General features: G+C 47.5%; 1 protein-coding gene across 1 annotated transcript in view; it reads left to right on the forward strand.

Moving 5' to 3' along the window:
• The first annotated feature begins 10,128 nt into the window (after positions 1-10,128).
• ZBTB12 (zinc finger and BTB domain containing 12) overlaps positions 10,129-11,713 on the forward strand; it is a 15,697-nt gene continuing 14,112 nt past the window's right edge. The window contains exon 1 of the mRNA XM_037736310.1: positions 10,129-10,403. The gene's annotated coding sequence lies outside the window, so the exon portion shown is untranslated. The remainder of the gene's footprint in view (positions 10,404-11,713) is intronic.

Here is an 11,713-nt window from a genome sequence, read left to right on the forward strand (position 1 = left end):
AAAAAAAAAAAAAAGAAAAGACAGAAAAATGATCACATAAACCACCCTGTCAGGGTCGCCTTTTACCCTTCCCCAGATGGCATGCTACTATCTTTCCACGAACTACCACAAAACCTACCTCACTGGATTGCTGATGGAAGGTATGTAAATTGGCACCAACACAGCAACTGGCCAAAAGTAATAATTCAATAAACATGAGACCCATGAGGACCACCACTTCCAACACCCTGCATCATATCTCCTCCACCTGCATCATGTCTCCTCCACCCACCTCTGGTTTCAACTGTGGCTGAGGAGGACAGTTCTTTGGGAGCTCAGCCTTCTTCAGTGCCTCAGTGCCCAGTGGGCAAAGACAAGCGAAAAAGGGAGGGAACTATTACCCCAGAGTGAACCTGCAATCATCGCAGAGTGGGAAGCAGTAGACAGATGCTCCTGCCTCTGTCCTTCAGGTGGACATCTGGAGACATTCAGCTCTCCCCTCAGGGGGGTCTGGTGGAATTGAACCCCACTGCACCCAACAGTGACATCACTCTTTTTTTTTTTTTTTTTTGAGACAGAGTCTCACGCTGCTGCCCAGGCTGCAGTGCAATGGCATCATCTCAGCTCACTACAACCTCTGCCTCCCGGGTTCAAGAGATTCTCCTGCCTCGGCCTCCCGAGTAGCTAGGATTATGGGTGCATGCCACCATGTCCAGCCAATTTTTATTTTTAGTAGGAACAGGGTTTCACCATGTTGGCCAGGTTGATCTTGACTTCCTGACCTCAGGTGATCTGCCCACCCTGGCTTCCCAAAGTGCTGAGATTAAGGGTGTGAGCAACTACGCCCAGCTGACATCACTTTTTTTTTTTTTAAAGAGGGAGTGTCGCTCTGTTGCCCAGGTTGTAGTGCAGTGGCCTGATCTCGGCTCACTGAAACTTCCGGCTCCCGGGTTCAAACGATTCTGCCTCAACCTCCTGAGTAGCTGGGACTACAGGCACCTGCCACTACGGCCAGCTAGTTTTTGTATTTTTAGTAGAGATGGAGTTTCACCATACTGGCCAGGCTAGTCTCGAACTCCTGACCTTGTGATCTGCCCACCTTGGCCTCCCAAAGTGCTGGGATTACAGGCATGAGCCATCGTGCCCAGCCAACATCACTTTTTTAAGCTAGCCTTTCCTCCTTCGGGATCTCACACTCCCTATAGCCTCACTCTGCTTTCTGGAATCACCTGAATTAACTACCTATGCCCATCTCCTGTCTCAAGCTCTGCTTTCGAGGTCACACCAAAATTAAAACTGTTCCTTTCCATCCTCTCCCCATAACCTACTGTCCTTCTTCCACAAGCTCCTTCCACGCCAGCAAACCTGGACTGTAACATTAACACAGAGTTATAATCCGTTGATATACTGGTCTCTCCACATTCCTGGAGCACAAACTGCTGAAGGGTAGGGACCCTGTGACACATTTGGTTCCCCCGATGTCCATCAGGAGAGAGATATGTGAGCCAGTTAGCGCTACACTGAATTGAGGCAGCCCTTGAGGCTCTTCATCAATTTTCCCGTTTTCTGCCCTCCAGGCACATGACAGGATGGAATTTCTCAGCCCTCCTGAAGTTAGGCCACTACAAGAGGCCTAACTGGCTTGCTTTGGCCAGTGAAATAAGAGCAGAAGTCACATATGTTGTTGCTGTCAAACACAAGTATTTAACTGCCAATGTAACAAAAGACACTCCAACACCCTCTTTTGATGGAGCCTCCTTTGATCTGAATCCCTAAGTGACTGTGATGATCAGAGACCGCAACACTACTCCTGCTGACTCACCAGGTAGCAGTAGAGAGAAATAAAACTGTTGTGTTAAGCTACTGAGATTCCAGGCTTGTTTGTTACTGCAGCATGACAGCCATCCTGACTGATACAAGCTGAGATAGGCGTACGTATAAAGTTCACAGGGACACAAACAGGGGAATATTAGTTCTCTTTAGAGGCTCAGAAAGGTTTCATCAAGGAACTTGAGATAAGCCTTAAAAGATGAGCATTTGCCTAAAAAAAATAATAATAATAAAAATAAAAAAGATGAGTATTTGCCTGACAAGGGAGAGATACAATCCAAGGAAAACATCCAAGTGAACAATGAAACCCCAGAGCACACCAAGGGAACTGCAAGGAGTTCAGGACCTTTCAGGGTTGGAAAGGGAAGGGAGGCCACAATAACACTAGGCCACAATGCCCTAGAGTGGAACCAGCATTTACAGCTTATAGGGCGATTTGCTATATGGAATTTTAGATAAAGAAGAGATATGATTTGATTTGCATTTCAGAAATATTATTCTGGAATCAGTATGTAGGGGCTGGAAGACCAGTTAAGAGACATTTAGAGTCCTGGCAAGACACCAGGGGCTAAAAGCAAGCACAGAAATGGGAAGGGGTAAGCCAGGACCAACGCTGAGGCGTGACCACGGGGCCCCTGAGCCCTCCTCTGGACCCTCGGAACACCGGGTGTCTTATCACATTGCACCATGATTGCTTGTTCATTAACTATAGTCTTCTTGAGGGAAGGAAATGTGTCTTTTTTTTTTTAAGTAGAGATGGGGTTTCACCATGTTGACCAGCCAGGCTGGTCTCGAACTCCCAACCTCAGGTGATCCGCCTGCCTTGGCCTCCCAAAGTGCTGGGATTACAGGCATGAGCCACCATGCCCAGCCAGAAATGTGTCTTACTCTCCTTTTGCCACCAGCCCTAGCTCAGTATTGGCACATAATGTACTCATATGTTTATTATATTGATGGGTAAAGGATTTGCTGGCCAAGTATATAGGAGGGTTGAAGGGGGAAAGGAGTCTATGTTGAATCTCAAGTGTTTAGCTTGAGTGATAGGATTGATGGTGGCACCGCTACTTGTGACTGTAGGAAGAGAAACAAGTTTGAAGAGAAAAAGAACAAATTCTGTCCAGGACATACCACATCTTAAGTACCTTTAGAACACCTGGAGAAGACGAGAATTCCGGACTGGAAACAGGAGACAGCTCTGGCTGGGTGTAGAATGTGGGAGTCTGCATCAGTCAGGATTGTCCAGAGAAACAGAACCAACAGGATACATGCACACAACGAGATTGATTTTAAGGACCGGCTCATGCAGTTGTGGAGGCAAGTCAAGTCCAAAATTCAAACAGCAGGCCAGCAGGCTGGAAACTCATGCAGGATTTCTATGTGACAGTCTTGAGGCAGAATTCCTTCTCTGGGAAACCTGTCTTTGCTCTTCAGGCCACATTATCAAGAGTAATCTTCTGGCTGGGCACAGTGGATCTCGCCTACAATCCCCACACTTTGGGAGACCGAGGTAGGCAGATCACAAGTTCAGGAGATCAAGACCATTCTGGCCCACATGGTGAAACCCCATCTCTACTAAAAATACAAAAATTAGCTAGGCATGGTGGTGCACACCTGTAATCCCAGCTACTCAGGAGACTGAGGCAGGAGATTCCCTTGAACTAGGGAGTTGGAGTTCGTAGTGAGCCAAGATTGCACCACTGCACTCCAGCCTGGCAACAGAGCGAGACTCCGTCTCAAAAGAAAAAAAAAGTAATCGTCTTTACTCAACATCAACTGAGTATAGATGTCATTGCTTTTGTTTTGTTTTGTTTTTTTGAGATGGAGTTTTGCTCTTGTTGCCCAGGCTGGAGTGCAATGAGATGGTGTTGGCTAACTGCAACCTCCGCCTCCTGGGTTCAAATGATTCTTGTGCCTCAGCCTCCCAAGTAGTTGGGATTATAGGCGCCTGCCATCATGCCTGACTAATTTTTGTATTTTTAGTAGAGACAGGGGTTTACCATGTTGGCCAGGCTGGTTGTGAATTCCTGATCTCCAGTGATCTGCCCACCTCGGCCTCCCAAAGTGCTGGGATTACAGACATGAGCCACTGTGCCCAGCCAGGATGCCAATGTTATCTACAAAATGCCTTCACCAAAGTATTCAGACTACAGTCAGGCTTGGTGGCACGCTTGTAGTCCCAGCTTCTCAGGAGGCTGAGGCAGGAGGATCACTTGAGGCTGGGAGTTCGAGTCTAGCCTGGAGAACATAGTGAGAATCTATCTCATTAAGATAAAAAATACATACATACATACATATATACATTTGACAACTGTGTACCATAGCCTTGCCAAGTTGACATATAATTTATTTATTTATTTATTTTTTTGTAGAAACAGTGTTTTCACTATGTAGCTCAGGGTGGTCTTGAACTCCTGGGCTAAAGTAATCCTCTTACCTTGGCCTCCCAAAGTGCTGTGATTACAGGCGTGAGCCACTGTGCTTGGCCTGACACGTAACCATCACAGAGTCATCAATGTGGTAACCAATCTCTCTCTGTCTCTTTCTTTTGTTTCTTTTTTGAGATAGAGCCTTGTTCTGTAATGCAGGCTGGAGTGTAGTGGTGCGATCTCAGCTCACTGCAGCCTCCGCCTCCTGGGTTCAAGTGATTTTCCTGCCTCAGCCTCCCAAGTCGCTGGGATTACATGAACACACACCACGCCTGGCTAATTTTTTGTATTTTTAGTAGAGACAGGGTTGCACCATGTTGGCCAGGCTGGTCTTGAACTCTTGACTTCAGGTAATCTGCCCACCTCAGTCTAAGTGCTGAGATTGCATGCATGAGCCACCTCACCCGGCCTGGTAACCAGTCTCTAAAGAGCACATGGTACCACCCAGAAAGAATGAGATAAAGACCAAGAAGGCCAAAGAGATCAACAGTAAAAGGTCAACAAAGGAAAAAAGTGAAGGTTTACAGAGCAGACTGAAATTACAGGAAGGGAGCCTGGATACAGGGGTGTGTGTCATAGAAACCAGGGGAAAAGCAGTGGATCAAACAGTATGGTCAAATATGTCACAGACTGCAGAAAGCTCAAGTGAGATGAGCACTGAAGAGTGTGCATTCGATTTGAAGCCTTTCGAGACCTTTTTCCCCAAGAGGCAACAGTCTCATGGCTGGTGTACAGCTGCTTCAGAAAATAGTTTGGTATTAGCAGGAGAGCTAAGCAGGTGCAGACCTCAACATCCAGCAACTCCACTCTTAGGAATATATGGATGCTTGCTATTCAAACTGTGGTCCACAGATCTGCAGCATCAGTGGGAGCTTGTAGAAATGCAGAATCTGGCCGGGAATGGTGGCTTACGCCTGTAATCCCAGCACTTTAGGAGACTTCATCAGGTGAATCGCTTAAGCCCAGTAGTTCGAGACCACGTTTGGCAACATAGTGAGACCCCAGTCTCAAATTGGAAAAAAAAAAAAAAAAAAAAAGGCGAGGCATAGTGGCTCATGCCTGTAATCCCAGCATTTTGGGAGGCAGAAGTAGGCGAATCACCTGAGGTCAGGCGTTTCAGACCAGTTTCAGGCCAAGATGGTGAAACCCCATCTCTAGTAAAAATACAAAAACGAGATGGGCATGGTGGTGCGTGCCTGTAGTGTCAGCTACCTGGGAGGCTGAGGCAGAAGAATTGCCTGAACCTGGAAGGCAGAGGCTGCAGTGTGTTGAGATCATGCCACTGTACTCCAGCCTGGGCAACAGAGCGAAACTGACTGTGTCAGAAGAAAGAGAAGAAAGAGAAGAAAGAAAAGAAAGAAGGAAGGAAGGAAGGAAGGGAGGGAGGGAGGGAGGGAGGGAGGGAGGGAGGGAGGAAGGAAGGAAGGGAGAGAGAGAGAGAGAAGGAAGGAAGGAAGGGAGGGAGGAAGGGAGGGAGGAGGGAAAGAAAGAGGGAAGGAAGGGAGGGAGGGAGGGAGGAGGGAAGGAAGGAAGGAAGGAAGGAAGGAAGGAAGGAAGGAAGGAAGGAAGGAAGGAGAGAGGAAGGAAGGCAGAATCTCAGGTCCCACCCAGACCTGCTGATTCAGACTCTGAATTAAAATAAATCTCCAGATAATTCATGTACATGTTGATTTTGAGAAGCATTTAATCTTCAAACCCTTTTGTTCATGTTAAAAGAATGTTGCAAACTATGTACTGTAAAACTTTCCCCAAATGTTTAGTTGCAAAAGGATGCCATGTCCAGTGTGTTGTAAACATGGATCTTTTCAAAAAATTGTGTCATTTTACTTTTTAACCATACCCTTTATGATTCATTTTATTTTTATTTTTATTTTTTATTTATTTATTTTGAGACAGAGCCTTGCTCTGTCGCACAGGCTGGAGTACAGTGGCACAGTCTTGGCTCACCACAACCCCTGCCTTCCAGGTTCAAGAGATTCTCCTGCCTCAGCCTCCCAGGTAGCTGGGATTACAGGCACACGCCACCACACCCGGCTAATTTTTGTGTTTTTAGTAGAAGCAGGGTTTCGCCATGTTGGCCAGGCTGGTCTTGAACTCCTGACCTCTAGTGATGAGTCGCCTCAGGCTCCCAAAGTGTTGGATTACAGGCATGAGCCACTGCACCAGGCCCATGATTCATTTTTAAAGTACATGACTGTAATCTTAACAGAAATTTCACATTGTTCTATCTCTTCTGAATTCATATTTTCATACTTCTATTTCTACCCCCAGACATTATCCTAATGTAATGTATTTTGTGCTTGAAAGCCTTCTAAGCCTGAGCAACATGGCAAAACCTTTTCTCTACAAAAAATAACAAAAAATAGCTGGGTGTGATGGCGTGTGCCTACGGGAGACTGAGGTAGGAGAATCACCTGGGCCCAGGGAGGTCAAGGCTGCAGTGGGTCATGATTGTGCAATCCAGCATGGGCCACAGAGTGAGACCCTGTCTAAAAAAAAAAAAAAAAAAAAAAAAAAAAGAGCAAAGAACTTAAATAGATATTTCTGCAGAGAAGATACACAAATGGCCAACAAGGACATGAAAAAATGCTTAACATCATTAGTCATGAAGTAAATGAAAATAAAACCACAATGAGGTACTACTTCACATCAACTAGAATGTCTATTAAAAAAAACACACAGAAAATAACAAGTGTTGGCAAGGATATGAAGAAATTGAAAATTGTGTAGAATGTCTTGGTGGGAACATTGTAAGGTTGACTGAAAGGATGGAGAGGCAGACCCAGGGTCAGGTTTAGCAAGTTTATTTCAACCAGCCAGGCTGGCTGCCTCACCACAGGCAGTGAAGACAGCCGCCTGGCTTACAGACTATGGGGGTCATATAGGGGGTTTGCAGGTAGCCGGGTGCTATTCTAAGACAAACCACATCTTGGTTCTTAGGCGCTAACATTCTGCTTAACTGGGTCACCATACTGGGTTCCAGAGCCAGGTGCAACCACATCCTGGAACCCAGGTGCTCTGTTTGCTGGGCTGGAGGCTGTTTTTGCTGTGAGCTCAGCTTAGCAGGGGAGAACGGGGCTTGCCTTACTGTGACCCTAACATTCCAGCCTTTTGTTATATATGTAAAAGAAAGGGAGAAGGGTCACCATTCGTTTCTAGCTGCTTCATGCTGAGTAGGGAGCTGGCTGGGGTGAGGCTGGCTTGCAAGTTGGTGGTCCTGGAACACCATCATGTCTTATATTGTGCCACGGGTAAAGGCTTGTAATTGATTCTGCAAAAACTGAGTGAAAATGTGTAAGAGACAAGGGCCAAAGACCAAGAGGAGGAGAGTTATAGCCGGGCCAAGGAAGGGGAGCAGCAAAGGGGCCCAGGAGCTGAGAGACCAGCCAGGCCAGGAGGGCCAGGCAGAAGAATTTTTTTTGTGTATGGGGGGGGGGGGCTCGGTCTTTGACTCTTTTGACTGCATCTTGTACTATTCTGGGTTGACTGAGATAGAAACAACATTGCTCGTCTAGGAAGACGCAGAGACCTCCTTTTTCGGTGGTAAGTAGATCGAGGCCTCTGCGGTTCTGGAGGACAAATGCAGCCAGTGAATCTATTTTTGTTTAGAGGGTAGAAATGAACTTGCCCATGTCCTCTATACTGTGTGTAAGGTCTTTGGAGAGGGAGCAATAGTGGAGAGAGAGCTGGAAAGCCCGGCAGTTCCTGTTGCAACGCCCGCGGTTCCTGTAGCTATTCCTAGTCCCACAAGCAGAGGTAAGAGCCGCACTGCCCGGCGGTGCGGGATAGGAGCGTTGACCGGGAGGCGTGAGGATTAGTTACCTGGGGCTATACTAATTTTCAGGCTGAGGAATACCAGGGTGCAGGTGCCAGTCCAATTAGTGAGGAGGCCTCACAAAAAGAAGACACCTTGGCTTGGCAGACAGAATTGGTTGTGCAAGTTGAAAAGACATGAAAATTCGTTGTTCTTTAGGAGCCATGCTTCTAAAGTTCTGTGAGTGCGGCTGCGGTGAGGGGTTGCAGGGCTGCATTGTGAGGGGTTTGGGTGCCTGTGAGGCTTTATTTTCCCAGTGTAGTAAGAAGCGTCTGGTGTCTGCCAGCATCCAGTGAGAGGACTTATTGGCAAGGAATGGGCGGAGGGGACAATCCTGAGTTTCAGGTGACTCGGTTTTCCAGGAGGGCAGCCAGGGATGGAGATTTAAGCAGGGAAGGTGTCTGCCATTGCAGAAGCCTGGCCTCGTATTAAGGAGTAGGGTGATGTTGAGTTCTGGGGGGCTTGAAAAGTGGAGAGTAGTTTTGAATATGTTTTTGTTGGTGTGATCCGTGGAGGGTTTGAGTTGTAAGGTGAAGTTACACCCTTGGGTGGCAGGTGGCCTAGGTGGTGGCCAGTGGGGGAATGGCATTGAAAGCACTGTGGGGCCAGAGAGAGCAGAGCTGTTTGTGTGGTGATGGGGTTTAGTAGGGGCTGAGTCTGATTCATACAGGGAGTAAGGGAGGTGAGACATGGGCGTAATAACAGAACTGCTTGTCCAGTGGGAGATTGAGGTTTGTTATATTCTCTGTGAAGGATTCAGAGAGTTGTATTAGTTGCTGTAAATCATATTGAAAAGGCTCCTGATTGAAAGTGGGGGTGATAGGTTACTCTGGTATGGATCCAGTCTTGGGTGGGGACTGGGATGGCAGTGTCGGCAGTGTGCGAGGCAGACAGGCACAGCCAACAGTTGCTTGCCACAGCTGGGTTAAACTGGTTCAGTTGGAACTGAGTTGAGTTGAGAGTGTGGTGAAGGTAGCGTGGTAAGGGAATGGGGTAGGTGTTGGTGAGGGGGGGTAGGAATAGCAAATAAGCAAAGGGTAAGGAGGAAGGTTAAAAATTGGACTTTATCTGGAGTGAAGTTGCACAGGGTGCCTTGGAAGGTAAGGTCAGTTATCCAATCTAGAAATGAGGAGAGAGCAGTTTCTCTAGGGAAGAACGATATCATGTCCTCCGTGAGACAGTGAAGAAGAGAGTGAAACGACAAGAAGAACAGAGACAGGACATTAAAAAAAAGAGGGGGTAGTTATTTACCAGCGAATATTATTCCTGCTATTAGTGCAATGATTAGGCAAAAAAATATGGCAATGAAGGCTCTCTGTTTGCTGTTCACCTTGAGGGGCCACAGCATATAAACCTCCTGCAAACAAGAGAGTGAGGGAGGCAGTTCCCAGAAGGAGGGTGTAGTAAGCAATTTTCTTTTTTTTTTTTCTTTTTTTCCTTTTACAAATACACTGATCATCCTAGTAAGCAATTTTCATTTAAAGGTGTTATAACACTTGATTTGTAAGAAAGGAGCAGGAACAAATAGAGAGGGGGTAATTTTGCCTAATTGTCTGGTGGGAGTCCCGCTGGAATGGATGTGAGGAAGAATCTGGTCGGCCCGAGAATGACGCTGGAGTATTGACAAGTGGTTGGCAGGGAAGGAATAGACGGACCAGTGGGGGCCTCGGGGGCCCGTTTTAACCTGGAGAGATGATACCAAGAAGTATGTCCTGAGAGTCTGACCACCATGGAGGTAGTGAGGAGAATCTGGAAGGGGCCTTCCATTTTGGTTTAAGGCTTGTGGGATTAAGGGTTTTTAGAAAAACGTATTCTCCTGGGAGTAGAGCCTGGTTAACAGGGCCTTCGTGAGGCCTTGGGAGGGTCTAGTCGGTGTGTTCATGGAGGAGGTGTTGGATGAGGGAGAGTGTTGGGAGATATTCTCCTAGTTGAGAGTTGGGAGGGGCCTGTTTTGTAAGAGGAAAGGGCGTCCATACATTAACTCAAATGGGCTGAGGAAGGAGGGTGCTTTTAGGCTGGCTCTGATGTGGGCTACAGCTGTGGGCAGAAGGGAGGTGCAGGGCTTTTGGACTTCGAGAGTGAGTTTGGTTAACTGAGTTTTAAGGATCCCATTTGCCCTTTCGACTTTTCCAGATGACTGGGGTCGGTATGGGATATGCAGGCGCCGCTGGACGCCGAGGGACTGAGAGCCTTGTTGGGTGATTTGGGAGATGAAGCTAGGGCCATTGTCTGATGTATGGACCGCGGGAGACCCAATCTAGGGATGATTTCTGTTCAAAGAATTTGAGAGACTGCTGCAGCCTTTTCTGAGGAGGTGGGAACACTTCCACCTACCCAGAGAAGGTGTCTATAGGGTAAGAAGAAACTTAGTTTTTTTGACAGGAGGCCTGTGGGTGAGGTCTACTTGCCAGTCTTCTCCCGGGACTGATCCTCTTAGCTGGTGTGTGGGGATGGGAGGAGGGTGGAGGGTCCCTTGAGAGGAAGTGATGGAGCATACATGACAGTTTGGCATTATGTTTTTTGTGTGGTAAGTTGGTGGGGGACTAGAAGTAAAGGAGAAGGTAAGGGGGCATGCACCTAAATGAAAGGACTGGTGAAGAGATGTCAGAATTTCCTTGGTTTGTTCTTGAGGGAGGATGAGTTTTTGACTTCTGACTATCCAGTTCCCTTGGAAGGAGGCTCACTTGTTTTCCAGTGGGAGAATACTGGGGTTGGATTGTGGGAATGATGAGGCGGAGGGGGGTAGGAGAAAAGGAGGCTTCTTTTGCTGCCTTGTTGGCTTTGCTGTTCCTTTTTGAGATTTTCCCTGATCCTGTTTGGTGTCCTTGGCAGTGTATAACTCCTGCCTTAGCTGGGAGGTGTGCGGCTTGGTGGAGTTGGTAAATAAGGGGACCATTAGTGCTGGGGGTTCCTGCCTAGAATGGGGGTAGGACAGCGAGGCATGATAAGGAAAGAGTGTGAGAAAATGGCATTAAATAAGGAACAAGTAAGGGGTCTGGTGGCCTGTGGACGTGGGATGAGTCCGTCAGCCTCCGCAGCTGAGACCTGGGAGGGACGAGTTGGTCCTGATAATTGAGGTAAAGCCGAGTAGGTGGCCTTGGTATTGATTAGAAAAGAGATTGGCTTACCCGCTACTAACAGAGTTACGGTGGGCTCTGATACAGTGATGGTGGGTGGGGCCAGGGGCTCTGGACCCCATCAGTCTTCAGGGGCTGAGCCTAGAAGCTCCGGGAGTACAAGCGATTCTTCACCTTTTGTCTTGGTGACGGGGTTGCGGGTTGGAGGTACAGGCTTTTCTGTCTGCCTGTTGAGAGGACAGTCAGATTTCCAGTGGCCTGTCTGCTGGCAGATGGGGCAAGGGCTCTTTGGCGCCTGTGGATTGGGACATGCCCACACCTAATGGCTTTCCTTGCCGCACTTGAAACATGCCCTCAGAGGTGAACTGCTATGGGGTCTTTTGTGCCCCTGGGTGCCATAGCCAGGCTGTTTAGGTTGGTGAATGGCTGCTAGAAGCTGGTACTTAGCACGATCTCTCTGGGCCTTGTCTGTTTTACTTTGTTTATCCCTGTTATGGAACACCTTGGAGGCCAGGTTAAGGAGGTCTTGTGGGGTTTGAGAGCCATCTTAAGCCTTTTTTTTTTTTTTTTTTTTTTTTTTTTTTTTT

The sequence above is a fragment of the Cebus imitator genome, unplaced genomic scaffold, assembly GCF_001604975.1.
Source record: "Cebus imitator isolate Cc_AM_T3 unplaced genomic scaffold, Cebus_imitator-1.0 Scaffold24, whole genome shotgun sequence".
Lineage (NCBI taxonomy): Eukaryota > Metazoa > Chordata > Mammalia > Primates > Cebidae > Cebus > Cebus imitator.